Here is a 7,701-nt window from a genome sequence, read left to right as displayed (position 1 = left end):
TCAGTGTTTTCCATGTGAACTGCCCATTTAACTTCTGATCTCCCTGGGTCCTACCTTTCCCCCTCTACCTTAGCCACACATTTCCACAATCACAGGAAACTGGTATCACCAGAAACTTACTTCAAAACCAAAACACTCCCCTCAACTACCTCCTATGCTCCAGCTCAGTTGCTGTTCCAGGTCTTCCGCCTCAGAGATCTGTGATCTGCTTCCTCCCATTCATGCCCTTCCTCTGTCAGCTTAACAGTCCTTCCCTTGCCAGCCCCCCACTCCCTGCTCCTCTGCAACACTCTGCAGGAACCCAACCATTCATAATATGCTAGTACTAAGGCTGGTAGGCAAAATCACACAACTGGCATTTCTTCTTTTCATTTTAAATGAATCGATAGCTTCAAACAATCACTTCCACTGCCTGACGACCCTGCTGTGTTTCCCAAGGACACTTCCCAGCCCCCACAATGACTATTCTATTCTTCTTTCCTCAGACCTTTCATTTTCAGCTGGTCATACAACTTGAATATACCTTCCTTGAGGTATATGACCAAACCTACAAACCTACCTGGTTCTGTATCCACTTTCTTCTCTCCTATAAAATGAGGAAGTAACTAGTTTCTGAGAGGCCAGTGCTTTCACATGTGCCCTGAAAACCATCCCTGCTCACCTTTTTAGGACTTTACTCCTGTATCTTCCCCTCTTCTACAGCATCATCAATTTACTCTCTACTGCACATAATAGGATTTAATGCCGTCTATCCTCATATAAAAATAAAATCCCTTCCTGGACCACTCATCCTTCTCTTCCTTTTTTTTTTTTTTTGTAGAGACAGAGTCTCACTGTACCGCCCTTGGGTAGAGTGCCATGGCGTCACACGGCTCACAGCAACCTCTAACTCTTGGGCTTAAGCGATTCTCTTGCCTCAGCCTCCCGAGCAGCTGGGACTACAGGCGCCCGCCATAACGCCCGGCTATTCATCCTTCTCTTCCTAATGCACCATTTCTTTCCTCATCTCAAAATTGTCTATGTGTGCTGTCTCCATAACTTCACCTCCATTTCTGCAATAGCTCTAATCATGGCTACCTAAAACCTGTAGGTTACCAGATCAAATCTTATCCATCTCCCGGTAGCATAGGAAACCCTCAACCATTTTGCTCCCTTCCAGAAGCACTCTCCTTCTTGGTTATGTAATACCACACTTCCTATATTCTAGTTGATGCTTCTCAGTCTTATTAGTTCTCCTCATTCCCATTTCTAAATACTGAAATCTTCAAGGGCAGTCCTGGAGTTCTGGAGTCCAAGGGAGACCAACCTTTTGACTTCTCTGGGCCACACTGGAAGAAGAAGAGCTGTCTTGGGCCACACACTAAATACACAAACACTAACAAAAGCTGATGAGCAAAAAAAAGTCCATGCATAATTTTGTGATGTTCACCATCACAAATAAGCAAAAAAGTCCTCACATAATAATTCTAATTATGCACTCTCTCATTCGGACAGTTGTAAAATCATAGAGCAGGTCCCAAATTTGCAATCACTAATATAGAAAATGTACATATCTAAGTAATAAAGTGTATTTGGCTGTGCTACGGGCACTGAGCCCTTCTTTTACTTTTATATTTAAAAATACTTTAAAACCCAAATACACTTTATTATTTAGCTAGTATCATTATCAATTGCCTGGTCTACAATAACCATTTTCTAACTAGTCTCCCTCTTTCTGCTCTTAACCCTCCAACTCCAAATGTGTTATTCTAAAAATACAATTTTAAACACTAGTGTTCTACTTAAAATCTTTCAATGACTTCTCATTATACTTAGAATAAAATCTCCATTTTCTATCATGCTCTGTAAGGACTTGCAGGATCTGGCCCTACTTTCCTCTCCAGCTGGTTTTTATGCTGGTTTTTTGTTTTTGTTTTTTGACACCCTGGCTTTTAGTTTCTTGGAAGCATCTACATACGGAATTTCCCTCTACCCTGACTTATCATCCTTTAGGTGTCTGCTTAAATAAATATCACCTCCTTAGGAGGGCTCCCAAAACCCACTTGAAAGGAAGACCTTTCTATTCTTTGTCATAACATCCTATTGATGTTCTTCACAGCATCTGTCTTGATTTGCCTTAGATATGTATATGTATTAGTATATTTACCGTTGTCTATCCTCTCACTAGGCTATAAGCTCCACCGGGTTAGAGTCCAAGGGAGACCAACCCGAGGGAGATTGTGTTTTTTACCATTGTATATGTAATGCTCTCAGCACCTAGTTATCATTCAATAAATATTTGTTGACTGAAAAAATTATGGATATTTAATTCAAATAGTGATAATTAGGACATACAATATGACAGAACCTCAGAGATATTGCACTTTTGGTTCTAGATCACTGCAATAAAGCAAAAATTGCAATAAAGTGAGTCACATAATTTTTTGTTTTCTCAGTGCACATAAAAGTTATATTTACACTATACTGTCATCTATTAAGTATGCTAAAAAAAAAAGTTAACAGTCACCTGAGCCTTCAGTAAGTCTTAATCTTTTGCTGGTGGAGGGTTTTGCCTCAATGTTGATGGCTGAGGACTGATCAAAGCAGGGGTCCCCAACCTTTTTGGCACCAGGGACTAGTTTCACAGAAAACAATTTTTCTATATACTGGGTGGAGGAATGGTTTTGGGTTGATTCAAGTGCATTCCATTTATCGTGCACTTTATTTCTATTATTATTACATTGTAATATATAATGAAAGAATTCCATAAGGCAAAATCCCAAAAATGGGAGCCCTGAGCTTGTTTTCCTGCAACTAGGTCAGGTTCTGACTTAAATCCTGCCAGTAGATACAGCTGTATAATTGAAGTACATCAACTCACTTGCCACTATAAAGCCTGCCACCAGATGCAGCTTAATTGTCACTGCCATTCACGGATAAGGTTTTGATATGAGTCTGCAAGCACTTGGGTTTATGTGCAGTCAAACCCTCTGCTAATGATAATCTGTATTTGCAGCCACTCCTCAGCACTTGCATCACTACATCAGCTCTACCCCAGATCATCAGGCATTAGAGTCTCACAAGGAGAATCCAGCTTAGATCACTTGAACATGCAGTTTATAGCAGGGTTCCTGCTCCTACAAGAATCTAATGGCACTGCTGATCTGACATGAGGCTGAGCTCAGGATGAGGAGCAGATATAAATACAGATGAAGCTTCACTCACCCACTGCTCACCTCCTGTGTGAGGCCTGATTCCTAACAGGCCATGAATGGGTAGCAGCCTGGAGGTTGAGGACTCCAAGATCAGGGTAATGGCTGCTGAAGGTTGGGGTGGCTGTGGCAATTTCTTAAAATGAAACGATGAAGTTTGCCACATTGATTGACCCTTCCTTTCATAAAAGATTTCTCTGTAGCATGTGAGGCTGTTTGATAGCATTTTACCCACAGTAGAACTTCTTTCAAAGTTGTAGTCAATTTTCTCAAACCCTACCACTGCTTTATCTACCAAGTTTATATAATACTCCAAATCCTTTTGTTGTCATTTCCCCAAAGTCCACAGCATCTTCACCAGGAGTAGATTCCAAAGCAAACCACTTTCTTTGCTCATCCATAGGAGACAAGGCCTCAATTTGTTCAAGTTGTATCATGAGCTTGCTGCAATTCTGACCAATCTTCAGAATCCACTTTTAATTCTAGTTCTCTTGCTATTTCCACAAAATGTGTAGTTCCTTCCTCCACTGAAGTCTTGAAGCCTACAAAGTCATAGATAATGATTCCTTTGATGGATCCCAGCAAAGTAAATTGAAAACCTAGATGCCATTAAGAATATTCATGATTCGGCTTGGCATCTGTGGCTCAAGCGCGCCAGCCACCTACACCTGAGCTGGTGGGTTCGAATCCAGCCTGGGCCCACCAAACAACAATGACAGCTGGAACCAAAAAATAGCTGGGCATTGTGGTGGGAGCCTGTAGTCCCAGCTACTTGGGAGGCAGAGGCAGGAGAATTGCTTCAGCCCAGGGGTTGGAGGTTACTATGAGCTGTGATGCCACGGCACTCTACTCAGGGTGACAGCTTGAGGCTTTGTCTCAAAAAAAAAAAGAATATTCATGATTCATTTTGAGAGGTCAAAATATCTACATCAGGAGAATTTGAAAGAAGTTTATTTCAACCCTCATGGATGACTTACAAAATACTTTTCTTAAATAATAAGACTTTTAAAAAATTATTATCATTATTATTATTATTTGAGACAAAGTCTTACTCTGTCACCCTGGGTAGAGTGCCATGACATCATACCTCACAGCAACCTCAAACTCCTGGGGTTAAGCAATCCTCTTGCCTCAGTCTCCTGAGTAGCTGGGATGATAGGCATGTGCCACCACATTCAGCTAATTTTTCTATTTTTAGTAGAGACAAGGTCTTGCTCATGCTCAGGCTGTTCTCAAACTCCTGAGCTCAAGTGATCCACATGTGTTGGCCTCCCAGAGTGCTAGGATTACAGACATGAGCCACCACACCTGGTCAAATAATAAGACTTGAAAGTCAAAGTTACTCCTTGATCCAAGGGCTACAGAGTGGATCTTGTGTTAGCAGGTATAAAAATAATATTTGTTTCTTTGTACATCTCCACCAGAGCTCTTGGGTAGGGGCATTATCAATGAGCAGTAATCTTTTGAAAGGAATCTTTTTTTTCTGAGCAGTAGGTCTCAACGATGGGCTTCAAATATTCAATAAACTGTGCTGTAAACAGATCAGTTGTCATCCAAACTTTGGTCTTCCATTCATACAGAATGCAGAGTAGATCTAGCATGATTCTTAAGGGACCTAGAATTTTTGAAATTAAAAATGAGCCTTGGCTTCAACTGAAAGTCACCAGAAGCATTAAGTAGGCCCTAACAAGAGAGTCAACCTGTCCTTTGAAACTTTGATCCTGGCATTGACTTCTCCGTTCTACCTATGAAAGTCTTACATGGCATCATCTTCCAATAAAAGGCTGTTTGTTTCATCTGCATGGAAAAGTCTTTAGTTTGTGTACCCACTTTCATCAATGATCTTAGCTAGATCTTCTGGATAACTTGCTGCAGCATCTCCATCAGCACCCGATGCTTCACCTTGCATTTTCATGGTGAAACTTCATTTTTCAGCCTCATAAACCAACCAAACATTCCTTTTGCAGCTTTCTTACCTTTCTCAGCCTTCATAGAATTGAAGAGAGTTAAGGCCTGGTTTGCTCTGCGTTCAATTTTGGCTTAAGGGAATGTTGTGGCTAGTTTGATATTCTATCCACACCATAAAGCTTTCTCCATATCAGCAATAAGGTTGCTTTGCTTTGTATTGACAACTCAGCGAATTATTTAAGGCAAAAAGATAGCTTTTGACCTATGTCTGTTTTTGGTATGACTTCCCCCTAAGCTTAACAATCTCTAGTTTTTGATTTAAAGTGAGAAATATACCAGCACATTGTACCTCATGATTGCATTAATGTACACAGCTATGATTTAATTAAAAAAAGTGAGAAATACTTAATTCTTCCTTTCTCTTGAACATTTATAGGCCATTGTAGGGTTATTAATTGGCCTAATTTCAGTATTGTTTTGTCTCAGGGAATATAGAGGCCTGAAGAGATGGAGAGAGGGAAGGGAATGGCCAGCAGGGGGTGGCAGTCAGAACTTACACAACATTATTGATTAAGTTCTCTGTGTTAGGCTGGGCACAGTGGCCCATGCCTGAATCCTAGCACTCTGGGAAGCTGAGGCAGAAGGATCTGAGCTCAGGAGTTTGAGACCAACTGAGCAAGAGTGAGACCCTGTCTCTACTAAAAACAGAAAAATTCAGGGGTTCACTAGTCAAGAAAAAATAAATAAACAATAAAAATAGAAAAATTAATACAACCTACTCAGGAGACTAAGGCAAGAGGATTGCTTGAACTCAGGAATTTGAGGTTGTTGTAAGCTAAGCTGACACCACAGCATTCTAGCCTGGGCAACAGAGTGAGACTCTTCCTCAAAATAATAATAATAGTAAGTTTGCTATGTTATATGAACACAGTTGGTCGTGCCCCAAAACAATGAAAATAGTAATATTAAAGATCACTAAACATAAACCATCATAACAGATACAGTAATCATGAAAAAGTTTGAAGCTGGGCATAGTGGTTCATACCTGTAATCCTAGTACTCTGGAAGGCCAAGGTGGGTGGATTGCCTGAGCTCAGAAGTTTAAGGCCAGCCTAAACCAGAGTGAAACCCCATCTCTAAAACCAGCTGGGCTTTGGGGCAGGCACCTGTAGTCCCAGCTACTCAGGAGGCTGAGGCAAGAGGATCACTTGTGCCCAAGAGTTTGAGGTTGCTGTGAGCCATGACACCATGACACTCTACCCAGGGTGACGGAATGAGACACTGTCTCGAAACAAAATGAAAGAAAGAAAAAGTTTGAAATATTGTGAGAATTACTGAAGCGTGACACAGGACATGAAGTGAGCACATACTGTAGAAAAATGGCACCAATAGACTTGCTTGATTCAGGGTTGCCACAAACCTTCAATTTGTAAAAAACACAATATCTATAAAGCACAATCAGGTGACGTGCAATAAAATGAAGTATGTCCGCATTTTAACATATTGTATGCAAATGTAAAAAGAAGGTAAATTAATTCTAATAGTCAAGGTACTGTATAATCATTAGGAAACACAAGGATGACTTCATATAAAGGCTGCTGCTCCTTCACATATAAGTTTCATACCCACCCAAGAGAAATATCCATTGGTAGGGATCATTCTCCTAATAATGTTTTTTTTTTTTTTTTTTTTGTGGTTTTTTGGCCGGGGCTGGATATGAACCCGCCACCTCCGGCATATGGGACTGGCGCCCTACTCCTTGAGCCACAGGCGCCGCCCCTAATAATGTTTTAAGTAGCAGTTAAGGTGCTCTTAACATTGCTTTGCTTAACACTTAAAAATCAATGTACTTAGCTCAAATTCATTATGAAAACAAAAGTAACTAAAGGGAAAAAAATCTTCACATAGTTATTTTTTCCCCTTCAATAAATACTTTCTAAAATTCTTCAAGAAAGTCTTGACAAAATAGTCACCAAATATTCAGTCATATTCTACCACAGGAGCACTTAATATCATAATACCTGTTTTTCAATTCAGCAGAAGTACTTAATATTATAATACCTTGTTTTTCAATTCAAAGTCACAAATTTTTGTTTTCTTAAAATCTAGTTGTGTCTTAACAATTGATAGCATGTCATAGTAAAATTGGCAGCAATTTTTCTTTATGATATGTAAAATAGTGTGTCTTAGATTTGATGAAATATGATCTGAAGTATAGAATAAGAGAAGAATGTAAAGATAAAGCAAATTAAAACTAAGAATATGTATATATCCTTCCTATTATTTCATATTAGATAAGAATCAGTGTTTTTCTCTTTTGGTAAATAAAACTAATTTAGGATGTTAATTACCCTCTTCTGGGGGTTATGAATCTCTATGACATATTTCATGAAACTTATGATCTATCTTCCTAGGAAAAAGTGTATAAGGAACACACATATGAGTATACAAATTTGTATATAAGTTAGGGATTCACAAGCCCCTAGGACACCAAACATCTATGTATCCTTAGTTAAGAAGGGTTAATTTAGACAATTATACAACAAGGTTCTAATGTATCTTTGTAAAACAGTTAATAAAATATAAACATAATTTAAAGCAA

The 7,701-nt window shown here is 39.4% G+C and overlaps 1 protein-coding gene across 1 annotated transcript in view; it reads right to left on the bottom strand.

Moving 5' to 3' along the window:
- Positions 1-7,701, bottom strand: part of MCMDC2 (minichromosome maintenance domain containing 2) — a 43,647-nt gene that overhangs the window by 9,060 nt on the left and 26,886 nt on the right. The window lies entirely within an intron of this gene.

The sequence above is a fragment of the Nycticebus coucang genome, chromosome 13 (genome assembly GCF_027406575.1).
Source record: "Nycticebus coucang isolate mNycCou1 chromosome 13, mNycCou1.pri, whole genome shotgun sequence".
In the NCBI taxonomy this organism is placed as follows: Eukaryota; Metazoa; Chordata; class Mammalia; order Primates; family Lorisidae; genus Nycticebus; species Nycticebus coucang.
The sequence above is the reverse complement of the archived record's forward strand: the minus strand, read 5'-3'. Positions and strand labels throughout refer to the sequence as shown.